At 39.8% G+C, this 16637-nt stretch overlaps 1 long non-coding RNA gene across 1 annotated transcript in view; it reads right to left on the bottom strand.

The window, feature by feature from the left end:
* Positions 1-11405: 11405 nt before the first annotated feature.
* Positions 11406-16637, bottom strand: part of LOC135361531 (uncharacterized) — a 185417-nt gene continuing 180185 nt past the window's right edge. The window contains exon 3 of the long non-coding RNA XR_010404851.1: positions 11406-12692. This is a non-coding gene — a long non-coding RNA (uncharacterized LOC135361531). The remainder of the gene's footprint in view (positions 12693-16637) is intronic.

The raw sequence follows: 16637 nt of genomic DNA, 5'->3' as shown, positions 1-16637 counted from the left end.
AAACACAGTTCTCCCTTTGTTTGTTACAGTGATGATACCTGTCCAGAGTTCCAGGCCGTCAACATTCCTGAATTTTCTGATATTTGGCATCCAAACAGGCTGCCTCTCTCTTTGTGAAGGCAGAGAGAGGTATATTATGTGTACCCATTGCCTAGCAAGAATGGCCTTCCCCCAGGAGATGGAAGCCCTGTGGCTCTAACAGCCAGGTTCCCTGGATTTTCTGGTCCACCCAGATCTTAATAGTAAATCCCATCAGCAAACAAGGAATTAGTCCAATGTATGCGATTTCTGCTTCGATGCAAATGTTGTGCATGTGTGAAGAGGTGTTTGGCCCTTGCCTGGGACTGACTCACCTGCCTGGTCTATGCAGCCCCAACATCGGGCACCTACAGCTGCCAGTCAGTGGCTGGGTAGAACCAGCACTCATTTGCTTTAGGTGAGGTTTCTCTTGAATCTTGACATGTGATTGTCTATGATGTGATAGTTCAGCAAAATAAAATGTCAAGGGACCTTTTATGTTTTCCGTAGTAAACACACGTGAATTAAGAACAAGGAGCAATATATATGTGCGTATATACTTGTCATTCACGAAATGTTTACTGAGCACCTACTAGGTGCTGGGCACAGTTACAGGCCGTTGTGATACAATAGTAAAAAAGCGCCAGACATCTCTATCATAATGGAGCTCAAAGCTTGCCAGGAAGGCAGAAAACAAGTCAACAAATGAATCTATAATACCCTGAGTGGTGCTATGTGCTATAAGAAAATCGCAGTAGGGTGAGGGGACAGAGAATTGGGGAGGTCAGGGAAGCCCTCTATGTCAAGATGAAATTTAAGGGGTGCCTGGGTAGCTCAGTTAGTTGAGTGACCGACTCTTCGTTTTGGCTCAGGTCATGATCCCAGGGTCCTGGGGTTGAGCCCTACATCAGGCTCTGCGCTTACTGGGGAGTCTGCTTCTCCCTCCCCCCACTTGTGCTCTCTCTCTCTCTCAAATAAGTAAATAAATAAATAAAATCTTTAAAAAAAAAAGATGAAATTCAAGCAAAGGTAGGAAGGAAATGTGAGAAACCCACAGGCTGAAGGACTCTGACAAGGAAAAGGCAAGAGAAGAAAGCCGAGATGAAGGGGACCTAAATGAACATCATCCTCAGTGAGACTCCTCCTCCAACTTGGGACCGACAGCAGCATCCATCCAGGCATGGTGATCAAGACAGAGGAGTTCTGGAGTCCAGTAGACCTGGCTTTGAATCCTGATCCTACCACAGAATCTTACGTGACCTGGGGAACATTACTTAGCCTTTCTAAGCCTTGTGGTATTGCTGGGCGAAAGGAGATACAATGCTGTATTGAAACCCTTTTGCACAGTGCTGGGCGTATAGCAGATGCTCAGTAAGTGATCAACGTAGAAAGAGATACGGAGAGGCACATCGCTGCGGATGGCACATATAGATGGAGATAAAGATGGAGATATTCTCTGAAGGAGTTCAACTTGAAGCCCTTGGCAGAGTTCACAGGAAGAGCAGTAGCATCTCAGCCGCTGTGCCTGAACAGGAGCTGCAGTAACTCTACACAGCCCAGAGTCGACTTGCCCGCGGGTAATGTAATGAAAGGTGTTTTCCTCCCTTCGGGACAGGTGCTCAACTGATACAATTTAGAGTCTCAAATTCCAGAGCTTAATTGTTTGTTCTACATACAAGTTAGCCCAGCTCAGAACACCTGTGGACTAAGTTCTTTTGATGCACCAAAGCCTGTCTTTTATTAAGCTCTTTGCAAGCAGTCAAAATAAGCCCAACGTCCATGTGTCGCTGAATATGCACGTGGACATAAAACAAGGCAACATGAGAACTGCCCAGCAAGCGCTCAAAATAGCAAGTGAATCCCAGGGCTCTGGAAAATATGGTTATGTGATTAATGTAACCAGAGTTAGATATAAAATAAAATTAAATATTTTATATATATAGAGAGAAACTTGCCTACACACACATAAAATTCCCTATTAGTTGTACTTGAGGTTTAGCCATGTTGAATCGATAAAGAATGATTTAGAACGGATGGTTTTCAGCAGCTGGTTGCGCTTTCAGTCTTCCATAAAGAAGTTAAAATTAATTTTAATATGTTGATGGTGCTTATTGATGATAATATTCATAATAAATATCCATTGGAAAAATTCTCTGGCACATCTATGTGACAGAGAGGTCAAGAATGTTAATGACAATCACAACTACAAAATGCAATTCAGTCAATTACTTTAATTAAATCTAAAACTACTTTATGTCTTCTCATTTATATAGTAAACTGATAGTGGGGAAAAGGGCATTATCTTTATCTGGTTCATTTTAGAGTCCAAAGATGTGGTCTCGGATTGTGTTTTAACATTTGTAGCTTTTCTATCCTTGTGGAACATTTAAGGTAATTATGGGTCTCACAAGTAATGCTGCTACATCTATCACGGAAAAAGAGGTGGAGATTTCCTTTTGAATGCAGTTTTACAGAAGGAGAGCTTTCCCTTCACAGACGCTAATCTTGTATTTACAGACTAGGTTATATTGGCTAGAGCCAACATTCCAGGGTAAGTGGTAGAAACGTCTACATTTCAGTGAATCCTTTTTAATTATATTGTTGGGGATCAGAAGAAAAGGAACACAGCTGTCTGAAGCTCTCACTGCCACACAGGTTCAAGGGCTTACAACTCACTCAGTCGTTACAGCCAAACCAAATGCTTTTTTTTTTTTTTTTTAACAAAATTAATTGTGGTTTCATACAAAACTTTGTGTTCCTTATGCGTTTATGTTGGTCAGACTGGGAATACAGAAGGGTGAGCATTTAAAAAAAGAGTCAATCAATTAATTAACAATTCATTCAGTCTTTCAACAAGTAGCTATTTAGTGCTTACTGTGTGCCGAGGAGTGTCGTGGGCATCCAAATATAGCTGTGAAGCACACAGATAAAATCCTGTCCCACCCCTGAAGGGGTTTCCATTTCAGTTTGAAGGAAATGAGAACACAAATGAGCAAAGTGAATACCAGGGAGTGGCAGACTATGAAAAAAGAAAAAAAAAAGCAGGATGGTGGTGGGGCCACCCACGTCTTTAGGTTTGCTTAGCACTGTCCTTAGCATAGACAATCCTACGTCCTGGGAAGCCCCCTCGTTCCAGGCAAACTGGGATTACTGGTCACACTCAACTTGGGACAGAGAGGGACTAAGAGGGAGTTTTCTTTGGATGGGTGGTCAGGGAAGGCCTCTCTAGGGCAGTGTCATGTGAGGTAAGACAAGAATGACGCAAATCTGTCTTCACAAATCTGGAGAACCATCTGGATGAGACTCATCCCTTCCAGATGATCCAAAAGGGGATTCGTTGCTTGGAGAACATGAGTAAACATGAGGGAACCATTTTCTGTGGGCCAGATAATGTAAATATTTTATCTTATTTAATTTACAAACCAAGTGGTAGGCATCAGTATTCCCATTTTACAAGTAGGGCATAAAGTGATTACTATTGTCTGAGGTCTTGAGGTTAATAAGGAGAGAGTGGGGATAAAATCTTGCTTTAGCCTGAGTGCAAAAAGATCATACCAAGTAGAGTGAGGAGTGAGTTTGAACTACTTTGGGGAGGAAGATTCACTTCCTGCTTATAAAGGAGATGAAAACAGATCTTTTATTTCATGGAGCCCAGGATTTTGCTGTACAGCCCATTAAACTTCTGCTAAGCAGGATTAGCTTGGACATTTTTCTTTATCTATTCTAGACCTGACAGCTTTGGAGTTAAGCAAGGTCTAAAGGGTGGAATACCTCTTAAAGAACTCAGCATGTGGAGGGCAATATGAAGGGGTAAGAAGAGGAGAGTTGGAGTTTCTGCAAATCATAGACAAAGTGAGAGGCAAAGAACACAATTTTTGTTAGCATTACCATGATCCTATTTATATCTGGGCTTGTGTTGCCTATGGACCAATGGGAGGCATATATCTTTGTCATTATCTAGTTTCTGGCATATGTATATTCCTTAAGTCTTTTCAGAGCAGACTATGTGTATCATATCTTTGGATTTTCCATTGCAACTGACATGGATACTTGCGGGTAATATGGAATCCATAGGTATTTGCTGAAATTTAAATATTTGGGGGCTTAGCATTTGAATCCTAATAAATTTCAGATTATAATTTTAAGTAATTTTCTACAAGAGGATTTCTGGTGACTCACGTCTGGGTTTGGCTAACAACTGTTTTGGACTTCAAAAGGGACAACATCCTTTGTCATAGTTACATTTTAACTCAAACCATGCCATGATTACACACTTTGAAGATATAAATTTATTTATTTATTTATTTATTTATTTATTTATTTATTTATTTATTTATTTTAAAGATTTTATTTATTTATTTGAGAGAGAGAGAATGAGAGAGCACATGAGTAGGGGGAGGGTCAGAGGGAGAAGCAGGCTCCCCGCTGAGCAGGGAGCCCGATGCGGGACTCGATCCCGGGACTCCAGGATCATGACCTGAGCCAAAGGCAGTCGCTTAACCAACTGAGCCACCCAGGCGCCCCTGAAGATATAAATTTATTTAGACTAAAAATACAAGTATGTGAGAAATCAATTCTGAAAAGAAAGATTGAGGATATAAAAAAATTTAGTCCTCCATAAAAGCAGTAAGAATACTGGCAAAAATCATTAAATGCAACTTTTTCAGAATTCTGGAAATTAACCAAAGATTTGCAGTAATCTGAAGGGTGTTTATTCAAAAAGATGACTAAATCATGGTAAGAATGGTGAGTGTTGTGGCATTTTAACTTTGTCTCACTCCATTCCACTCACCCCAGTTCTGTAGTAGCCTGGAAAACCAACAGCCTCATAAGTATGGTAGCTATAAAAACAAGTAGCCTAGTAGCCACTGAAAGAGGAAAATGGTTTTGAAGCTCCCCAAAGGCTCCTTTCCCAGAAAATTGTTGCTAATTGACTTGTCTCGCAGTTTGTCTTTATTTGACCTGACTCAAGGCTTGCTCTGTACAAACAGCCTTTTCTCTAGGGTGTTTGTTAAAAACAATCAATGGCATTGTTTAACATGGCAGCTCTCTGAGTTGCTGATAGCAGTTGGAGCTACCAAGAGACTAAGCAAAACATTAAAAAGGAAAAACTGGGGAATGAGATGTCCATAGAGGGTTTTGAAAAGCTCCACATATTCTTGAAAATCTAGAAGCCCACATGCAAGTGCAGGCCTAAGTGCGTGCCCGGGAAAGACCCAAGAAGGCTCCAATTTCTTACCTCTGGTGACCTTGAGTCTCTGTGAGCAGGAAATGAAGGCTAAGGTGGAGTTCTCAGGTATGTGGCTGAGCAATGAAAGTACCCCCTCCCCCTTTCAGAGTTCCTTGGCAAAGGCTGGGAGACTTACTGATTGAAATCATTTAAGGAAATCTCATCTAATCATGACCTGACCACTTATAGACACTTCAGGGACTGCACATGATACAGAATATAGACTTTACAAAATTATTTCAAGAAAGTCACTAAGAAAACAAGCAGCAATAACAATAGAAACTTCAACAGCAATAAACTCTAGGCAGGGCGAGGGGAGGGAATCTTATTTCTAGAATAACACATCATATTTTTTCCCCCTAAACTGTCCAGTTTTCTAAAGAAATAGGAGAGTATGGCCTACACCCAGGGGAAAAAAAATCAGGGAAAGAAGCTATTCCTGAAGTAGACCAGATGTTGGACTTAGTAGACAAAGACTTTAAAATAACTAAAGGAAAGCATATCTAAATAATTAAAGAAAATGTGAGAATGATGTTTTACCAAGTAGAGAATATTAATAAAGAGATAGAAACTATAGGGGCTTCTGGGTGGCTCAGTTGGTTAATCATCCAGCTCTTGGTTTTGGCTCAGGTCATGATCTCAGGGTTGTGAGATCGAGCCCCACATTGGGCTCCATGCTCAGTGGGGAGTCTGCTTGAGATTCTCTCTCTCCCTCTCCCTCTGCCCCTCCCCCATTCATGTACTCTCTCTCAAACAAATAAATGAATCTTTAAAAAATAAAAAGAGATAGAAACTATAAAAAAGAACCCAATGGGAATTCCAGAGTTGAAAACTACAAAAATTGAAATGAAGACTTTTCTAGAGTAAGTTAGGATGTTCCTTTTAATACCCAGGGCAACCACTAAGAAAATCACAACAACAACAACAAAATGGTAAAACAAACAGCCAGGACATTAAAACAGTGTATTATAAAATATCAAAGTAACACACAAAAAAGACAGTTATGGATGAATAATGAAACAAAAAGGGCATGAGATATGTAGAGAATACATAGCAAAATGGTAGCTATAAACCCTACCTTATCAGTGATTACCTAATGTAAATGGATTAACCACTTCAATCAAAAGCAGAAATTGGCAAAATAGGTAAAAAAAAAAAACATGATCCCACTATATGCTGTCTACGGAAGACACACTAGGAGCAAAGACACAAATAGCTTGAAAGTAAAAGGATAGGGAAATGTATACCAGGTAAGCAATCGAAAGATTGCTGGGGTGGCTATACTAATTCAGATGAAATAGACTTTAAGATAAAAACTGTTACCAGATGTAAAGAATGACATTTTATATAAAAAAAAAATGGTATCAGTCCATCAGGAAGACTTAACAATGATAAACGTATTACCCCTCCAACACAGAGTCCCAAAATATATTAAACAAAAAACCTGACAGAATTGAAGAGTGGAATAGACAATTTAACAGCCATAGTCGGGAATAAAACTATTTCTATTTGAAGATGACTGATCTTGTTTATAGAAATTAACAAGGAATCCACTAAAAAGTTATTAGAGCTAATAGGTGAATTTTGCAAAATATAAGGGCAATATACAAAAATCAATTGTGTTTCTATGCACTAGTAATGAATATTTTGAAAATGAAATTAAGAAAACAATTTCGCTCTTTTTTTTAAAAAGATTTTATTTATTTATTTGACAGAGAGAGAGACAGTGAGAAAGGGAACACAAGCAGGGGGAGTGGGAGAAGGAGAAGCAGGCTTCCCACTGAGCAGGGAGCCCAATGCGGGGCTTGATCCCAGGACCCTGGGATCATGACCTGAGCTGAAGGCAGACGCTTAACCGACTGAGCCACCCAGGCACTCCAACAATTTCATTCTTAATAGCATAAAAAAGAATAAAATATTTAGGAATAAAATTTAACAAAAGAAGTACAAGACTTATATGCTAAAAAACTACCAAACCTCACTTTGAAAGAAATTAAGGAAGAGCTAAATATTTGGAAAGACATGCCATGTTCATGGATTGGAAGACAATAAATATTGTTCAAACTGCAACACTTCCCCGGATGGCCTACAGATTCAACCAGTCCCATTCAGAATCCCAGCTTCCCCCCCCTTTTTTTTTAATTAATTTACAAGCTGATCCTAAAATTTAAGCAGAAATGCAAGGGACTCAAAATAGCCAAATGCTATTAAAAAGGAACAAAGTTGGAGCACTCACATTTCCCAATTTGAAACTTAGTATAAAGTACATTGATCAAGACTGTGGTTCTGGTATAAGGATAGACAATTAGATCAATGGAATAGAATTGAAAATCTAGAAATAAATACTCACATGTACAGTCAAATGATTTTTGGCAAGATTACCAAGATGGTTCAATGCAGCAAAGAAGAATCTTCTCAAAAAATGGTCCTAGGATAACTGGAAATACCTATGCAAGAATGAAGTTGGACCCCTCCCCCACAACATATCCAAAAATTAACTCAAGATGGATCATGGACCTAAAGGTAAGAGATCAAATCGCAAAACTGAATTAGACAATGGTTTCCTGGATATGACACCAAAAACCAGAAACCAAAACAAAAGGAAAATACAGGTAAATCAGACTTTATTAAAATTTTTAAAAAAAGCTTTTATGCTTCAAAAATCACCATCAAGAAAGTGAAAATGCAACCCACAGAATGGAAGAAAATATTTTCAAATCATATATAAGGGACTTATATCCAGAATATACAAAGTATTCTTACAACTGAACAATAGAAAGACTAAGAATCTAATTAAAAAGGAGCAGAGGGTTTAAACGGGCATTTCTCTAAAGAAGATAAACAAATAGCCAATAAGCCCATGGAAAGATAGTCGATATCATTAGTCTTTAGCAAATACAAATCAAAACCACTTCTTACCCACTAGTATAGCTAAAATATAAAAAGGTTGAAAATAGCATGTGTTGGTAAGGATGTCGAGAAATTGGAATCCTTGTACATAGTAGAATCGTGAAATGGTACAGCCCCTTTGGGAAACAATTTGGCAGTCTCTCAAAATGTTAGAGTTACCATAAGAACCAGCATGCTTACATGTATACCCAGAAGAATGGAAAACCTGTCCACACAAAAACTTCAGGAATATTCTTAACAGCATTAATCATAATAGTCAAAAAGTGAAAGCAAACCAGATGTCCATCATGGATGACTGGATAAACAAAATGTGGTATATCCATACAATGGAATATTATCACAAAAAGGAATAAAGTGTTAATACATGTTGCAACATAGATGCAAATGTCGTATGAAAGGAAAGAAGCCACACGCATATGTCCCATATTGTATGATTCCATTTATATGAAATATCCATAGTGGGCAAATGCATAAAGACAGATATTAGATTCATGGCTGATAAAGGTGGGGAGAGGGGGAGACGGTGAGTGATGAAAATGGTCTGAAATCATAGAGGTGATGATGGCACAACTCTGTGAATATACTAAAAACCACTGAACTGTAGACTTTAAAAGGGTACATTTTTTATTATTCTGTTTTATTTTTTTAAAGGTACATTTTTAAAAAAGATTTATTTATTTATTTTAGAGAGAAAGAGGGGGGTGGAGGGGCAGAAGGAGAGGGAGAGAGTCTCAAACAGACTGAGTGTGGACCCTGATGTGGGGCTTGATCCCAGGACCCTGAGATCATGACCTGAGCGGAAACCAAGAGCCGGGTGTTTAACTGACAGCGCTACCTAGGCGCCCCTAAAAGGGGTACATTTAAGGTATACAAATTATATCTGAGTATTACTGTCATACAAAATACTAATATGTTTTATAATATTAACTTCTATAAGAAAAAAAAATCAATGTCTTATTAGGTAAATATCTATAAGATAAAATAACTGTGGCAGGGATTCAGAATCGTCCCCCAATATCCAATTTCCTCCTATCTGTGGTCCTAAAGCCATTTAACTGGACTGTGTTTCCCAGCTGTCCTTTCAAGTAGGTGTAGCCATTTGGCTAACTTCTGGCCTATAGTCTAAGAATGGACGTTTTGTGAAACTGTTCTTCCTGTGTCCTTAAAAGGAAGCTGCTGGCCCTCTACTTCACCCTTCCCATTTTAGGCAGGCTGAAATGCGGACATGGGGGTGGTGAACCATCTTTAAATGGCTGGCAAAAAGCAACACCCTAGGGCATGATGGAAAAGAAAATGGAAGGAAGCTGGGTTGCTGGGCCATCTTGAGGACCAGAACTTTCTGAATCACTCTGATGTGGAAGACAAATAAACTCTACCACATATTGGCCTTTGTTATTCTGGGCACTAAAGGCAGTCAAACCAATCTTCTAATTCTCTTTGGGCTGAGAGCATGGTAATTTCTGTTTAAGACTTTTTTTTCTTTCCGTGGATCTATGCTCAAATGGTTTCAGATGAACAACTCTGAGGGCACAAGGACAAACAAGGCACAGTCCTTTTCCTCTGAGAGTTCAAAGTATAGTGGAAGAATTTGTGCATGAATAGCTAATGTAAAATGCAACAGATATAAAAGCAGAGCTTTGAGTAGAGATTTGTGGAACTACATATGAAATTGTGACTGGGGACACTTGGGTGGCTCATTCAGTTAAGCGACTGATTCTTGATTTTGGCTCATGATCTTAGTCTTGAGATCCACAGGGAGTCTGCTTGAGATTCTTTTTTTTTTTTTGAAGATTTTATTTATTTATTTGAGAGAGAGAATGAGAGAGAGAGAGAGCACATGAGAGGGGGGAGGGTCAGAGGGAGAAGCAGACTCCCTGCCGAGCAGGGAGCCCGATGCGGGACTCGATCCCGGGACTCCAGGATCATGACCTGAGCTGAAGGCAGTCGCTTAACCAACTGAGCCACCCAGGCGCCCCTGCTTGAGATTCTGTCTTGTCCTCTCCCTGTCCTGTTGTCCCAACCCCCACTCCTGCCAAGCGCACATGCACCCATGTGCACTCTCTCTCTAAAAAGAAAAAAAAAAAAAGAAATTGTGACTGGAGGAAGCTGGAGAGAATGAGCAGGCATGAGTTGGAAAACCCATCTGCAAGTGGAGAAGGTAACAATTTTTTCATTCCATTTCATATGCTCTTATGTAATGTGGTTTTGTATCTGGATAATCGGAGTTACTACTCTTTTCAAGACCTTTTTATTTTGAAAGAATCTAAGAGATATAGAATTCAAAGATAGTATAGAGAATTCCTCTACACCCTTCACCCAGCTTGCCTTAATGTTAACCCTATACGTAATCCTAATATCAATACTAACCCTGATACTAAGAAAGTAACTAAAGCGGTGTGTGTGTGGGGGTGTGTGTGTGTATAAAATAAATATAATACTATTAAGTAAACTCCAGACTTCATCAGATTTCCCCAGTTTTTCCTGTGCATTTTTTTTCTATTCTAGGCTCCAATCCAGGATCCAATATCACACTTGGTCTTTAACTTGAAATTCTCCTTAGCCCGATTTACATTAACGGGCTATCCACGGAGTATCTGTCCAGTCCACCTGAAATCAAGAAGACTGGAATGGGAGCTATAACACACTGGTTGAGGCTCAGATCAGTCATTAACGAAACCCTAGGCCTGTCAAGTGGATGGTTGTGGGGATAAAACATGAAAGCACTCTGAAAATCATAAACTGATTATTCTCCAGTGAGATCATTTATTCATTCATCAGTCACTCAGAAAACCTTTCCTGAGTGCCAGTCATATCTTAGACTCTGCATTAGGCACAGAGGCCAGAGAACCCATGACTCCCATTCCTCTCTTGCTGGAGCTTCTAATCTTATAAGGCTGATCCTTAAGTATTTATTGAATGCCTACCATGGGTCCTATGCTACTAATTATTAACTTTCCGGGAGAGCACACGGTTGGAACATTCCATTGCGGGCTTGAAAGGGTTAACATGTTGCAAACACCTCAGTGGGGCCTGGGGAGTCTCTCCCTTGGTGAAGGCTGCAGATGCATCAGGGCTCAAGTCCGTATTTTCTTTTCCTCTCTGTTTATGTCTCTGTTTTCTGTAAAGTCTCCTAAACTGCAGTAGTATCTACCAAGTTCTCTGACAATGCTATAAATTTCATTAAGAAGATGAAGCCTTATGGGGCAATTAACTCCAAAAGTGGTACAAAGTAATAGCAAGGAGATACTGGCCTGTAGTACTCAGCACTTAGCTCTGAAACTGAGATAAGCCCTATCAGGTCGGGGTTGTGTTTAATGTTCGCTGCCGCTTCCATACCGCAGCTACAACCTAGCGGTCACCGTGTTAACACTCCCCAATATCTATTACAATTAGTTTTTGATTAAGAGGCCTTACATGGCTTTTGAAACCTTTTATGTTGTGTCAAATGGCCGGTGATGGAGTGACATGCGCAGACACCTCCCAGTAACAGAGCATCTTGTAAAAGGTTTCAAGTGAACTATTTTATCATCCTAATGGAAACCAGATGACTCTAACTCCCCCCTGTAATTTCAACTATTTACTGAAGAGTCCTTGTTTTGAATCACTTAAAAGATTTATTCTTTAATGCCTACCTCACGCACTAAGAATCGCTCATAACGGAGCCGTTTGGAATTTGGGAAGGGCTTTTAAAGGTGACTGGGGCAATTTTCACAGAAAATTTATTTTATTTTATTTTATGTTTTCTTTTGATTTTTAAAGGAGGAAATACCTCTGTCTTTTTCTAGTATTTAATTATTATTTTAATTATTGTGTGGGAGGCCTCTTTCTGTGGAGTTATGCTTTCTCTTGCTGGGGTTTTTAGGCAATAGTCTTAGTTTATTTTTTAAGAAAGAGGTTGCTGGTATTTCGTCAGGAGAAAAAAAAAAACCCAACTTTGTTTAGTTATGTAAGATTTAATTCTGCACGAGCACAAAATACATGTTATTTTTATTTATTTTTATTTTATTTTTTTTTTAAAGATTTTATTTATTTATTCATGAGAGACAGAGAGAGAGAGAGAGAGAGGCAGAGGGAGAAGCAGCCTCCCAAAGAGCAGGGAGCCCGATGCGGGACTCGATCCCAGGACCCTGGGATCATGACCTGAGCCGAAGGCAGACGCTTAACCATCTGAGCCACCCAGGTGCCCTACATGTTATTTTTATAAAGGTATAGGAGATCAAAGAAAGTAGAATTATTTAAAAAACGTTTATGAACTACAAATATACTTGTAAATTTAATGAAAATAGTATTTAAATAAGACATAACATGTGAATGTGAAACATATCAGCGTTTTTCATGACTGTCTTTTTACAGTCTTTGTGGTGTTGGCCACGTACTTCCCTTTGAACCTGTTAGTTGGACTAGATGCGCCCTGAGTTTTCACTCACCTCTAGAAGTCATTGGCTCTGTGACATCCGATGTGCTGGAGACTCTTAGCTCCTGGAGCACAGAAGCCTCATCATGGGGAAGCAGTGTGGTGTACTGTGTTCGAGCCCTGTTGACAACAGTTTACCCTTCAGTGTGGGGATCCAGCTCATCGAGACTCAGATTTTCCCGCATGTAAAACAAGGACAGTGTTCTCTGCTTCACTTACAATTACAAGCGTAATTATAATTTGGTTACAATTAAAAAGTAAAATCAGGTGTATAGAGGGTCCCGTAAATGGTAGCCTCTCAATAATTTCTATTTTCCTTTTTTGCTTTCATATTCTGTCTTGTTGAATATTGTCTAGTACAGTTTGAATGAATGAAAGAAATTACCATAATGTTTGTCACTTACACCATGCTACTTTAAGCATTTAGTGAGAACTTGCTAAGTGCTGGGTGTCCTACTAAGCCTGAAAATCCTGAGAGTAGAGACAGAATCCTTGTTCACGTGCAGAGTGGGCGGTAGACAATACATAGAGAATTATTGATTGATTGATTGATTTATAAAGATTTATTTATTTATTTTAGAGAGTGCGTGCACAAATGTGCAAGCATGCGCAAGCGGGGCAGGGAGGGACAGAGGGAGAGAGAGAGAGACTCTCAAGCCAACTCCCTATGCTCATGACCTGAGCCAAAACCAAGAGTTGGATGCTTAACCGACTGAGCCACCCAGGCACCCCAATACGGAATTTTAAGTGTCAGACAGAGATGTGTGGAGGATAGTCAACCACCCAGTCCAGATTCCAGTTGGGGCTTTATCATTTGTAGGGTGAATCTTTTCCTACATGGTCCCATAGGACATTCCAGATAGTCTTCTCAACCACCTGCTGAGCCAAGCAGGGCAGATGTTATCAGCTCCATTTTACAGATGAGGAAGCTGAAGAACTGAACTTTTGGATCTTTTATTATTGTGATTGATAAGATGCCTAAGATCCTTCAAAATAAATCTTGCTATCATTGGTGTCATTGAAGTGAACACATGCAAAGATTTAGACCAAGAAAGAAAGCTGTAACAGGTTCATTTATGAATATTTTACTTATCAGAGTCTTTTTTCTAAGTGTTATTGCTCTGGGGTCGGTTCATTCCATTCCTCTATACGTTCATTCTACACGAATGTGTTGCTTTCCAAGTACAGGGCTAGGTGGTGGAGGTTCCAAGATTGAATTTAGTAGCCCCTGCCTTCCTCGAAGAGTTCATGGCCATGGCCATGTGGGGCTTTAAATCCACCTGTGGTACCCGTGATTGTAGAACAGAGGTGGGTGCTAAGACAGAGGTTGACAGAGTTGCTTTAGGGAACACGGCGGAGAGGCATCCTGGACAGAGGCGAGGGGTTAGGTGAGGTTTTCTGGAAGAGAAGACACTTGAACTTAGCTGAATTTTATGGGACAAATAAGGAATTGCCTGTGTCAAAAGTGAGGGTGATGTGGATATGGCTTTAGGCTAAGAGAGGATAGGAGAGGTGAAAAACCATGGCTTATAGGGTCAACTGTCAATAGTGAAGAGAAACCATGGTGGGCATGGGGATGTGGTCAAGTAGGGAGGGACCAGACCCTGACGCCTTTAGCCCGACACCTGTCTTTCCACAACATGTTCAGAAACAAGGCCCCAGCCTCTGTCATTTATATGAAAGGCTAACTCACATTTAACTAATAAACATGCCCTGTACCTTATTTTCTTTCCACTTTTTCTCAAACCTGTCTCGTTTGCTGCTTTTGGCAAGTCTGGTTTTATAGTCAACCTTAGCAGTTGGTTGGAGGCTGTTATTAGTATAACCAACCTTAAATAATTTGATTTTCAGGTTGGGTACGTCACAATATCTCCTGTGGGCTTGATAGCCAAACTACACATTTATTTAAAAATTGGTTTCTTCACATTATATTTGAAAGTAGTCCTACTCACTCATCTGTAAACCATTAGGCCACATACAGAAAAGTATCTCATTTGGCTTTTATTCACAGAGTTCTGAGAATAAGGCTTAGGTCCTTACAGATATTCCAGTTTTCTATTAAATCTATCTTCTTATTTTATTAGTTTTCTTTAAAAAAATATTTTTATAAAGAACAATGTGTTTGAAGGAGAAGAGAGACTGTAATATATTTTAAAGGTACATCCAGACCCTCTTCCTCCTCTGTAAATGTTCAGGGATTTTTGTTTGTTTATTTATTTATTTTAAATTTAGATAAGGGATTTAAAGTGGGCCAGTATGGTCTTCAGTAAATTGGTATTGTTTGGCCTGAAGAGGGTTTCAATGAGTTGTCAACATTTAAAAGTCCAGAAATCTAGAAATTTCACATGAAATCTGGCTTCCTTAAAAAATTAAAAAAAACGTGGGGCGCCAGGGTGGCTCAGTCGGTTAAATGTCCGACTCTTGGTTTCGGCTCAGGTTCTGATCTCAGTGTCATGAGATTGAGCCTTGCGTTGGGCTCTGTGCTCAGCACGGAGTCTGCTTAAGACTTTTTCTCTCCCTTGCTCTTCCTCTCCCTCTGCCCCTTCTTGCTGCTCTCTCTCTCTCCTCTCTAATAAATAAATAAATCTTTAAAAAATTTTAAAAAATTGATGCCATGGACTCAAAGGATAGCACTCTGTGGGGCTCAGGTGCATTCATTTCCAAGGTCCTGGGGGTTCATCTCACTCACCAAGCCTCACTGTCTGTTCCCCTGACCCCCCACGCCTTTGCCTTCATTATTATAGCTCTCACTTGGCATTTCCCAATAAAAAAAAAAACAAAAGTGAAACTTATGTCCACACCAAAGACTACACATGAATGTTAATAGCAACGAGTAAAGAGATCAGTGGCTGTTGGAGGGATGGGTGAATAGGCAGAGCACAGAGGATTTGTAGGGCAGTGAAAATACTCTATATGATACTATAAAGATGGATACATATCATCACATAATTCTCCAAACCCAAAGAATGTGCAAGACCAAGAGTGAACACAAATGTAAAAACCATAAACTCTGGGTGACAATGATGTGTCAATGTAGGTTCATCAGCTGTAACAAATGTACCACTCCAGTGGGGGATACATGCAGAGATGTATGGAAATCTCTATGCCCTCCTCTTATTTTTGCTATGAACCTTAAAAAAAAGGCCTTACCCCCCCAAAGAGGGGAAAATGCCAATCAGCAGATGCAAAATTTAACCCCCTCCATTCAGAAGTTTTAATAGAACATATGGGCATAATAACTGAGAGAGCTAATACTTTTAGAGAGCCCTTATAGGTTAGTGAGAAAGTAGATTGCTTGATCAATTTTATAGACTGCCACAACAGGAAGACAAGGGAACAGTAAGTGATAGGTTGAGTATAACTTTTCAAGTAAATTTTTCACCCAGAAATTTTCTTCATGATCCTGCCTCTTATTGTGACCATCTCAGAACTGTTTTGGGGGTGTGAATCTGAGAAATGGAAACATGGAACGGTAAGTTTTCGCTCTCTAGCGACCAGAAATCCCCATTGGGTTTTTCTCCTTCTGGGGGGTTTTCCTTGGCACCTACTTTCCCGAGCTTGGTTGAAAGTGCTAAGTTTTCCTGGTGTTAATTATTAATGTGACCTGTTTATGTTCCAGTTATCCGGCTAACCATTAATATCTGTTTACTCATTGATGACCTTTGCAATTTTGTACCTCTCCCTTGGTTGTAAATGTCAACCCCCCCCCCCTTTTTTTTGTCATATGTCCCATGTTCTCTTCCTCTCTACTGGCTATCTCCAGCAACTCCTTCCCAGAGTAAAATGGTATGGGCAATACAAATGTGATCCTCACATCTATGAAAGAAAAGACCAGCGTTTTTGTGTTCAGAGAACTAAGACACAGAACATTCCTTTTTGGAATGTGCAAGAAATATCCACAGATGACACGTGCAAAGATCTCTGGTCCTGGGGGATGGAGGGGTGGCAGTGGAGGGGGATGGGGGGTGGGGACAAAAATTGACAAGAAAAAAAGTTATTTTGCTTCAGTGGAGAGAAAACCAAGGAAGGGACTCTGAACCAGTCCTGGGGAACGGAGCCTGATTT

Source organism: Mirounga angustirostris, unplaced genomic scaffold, assembly GCF_029215605.1.
Source record: "Mirounga angustirostris isolate CCGP_5_RB_7025 unplaced genomic scaffold, mMirAng1.0.hap1 SCAF_9, whole genome shotgun sequence".
In the NCBI taxonomy this organism is placed as follows: domain Eukaryota; kingdom Metazoa; phylum Chordata; class Mammalia; order Carnivora; family Phocidae; genus Mirounga; species Mirounga angustirostris.
The sequence above is the reverse complement of the archived record's forward strand: the minus strand, read 5'-3'. Positions and strand labels throughout refer to the sequence as shown.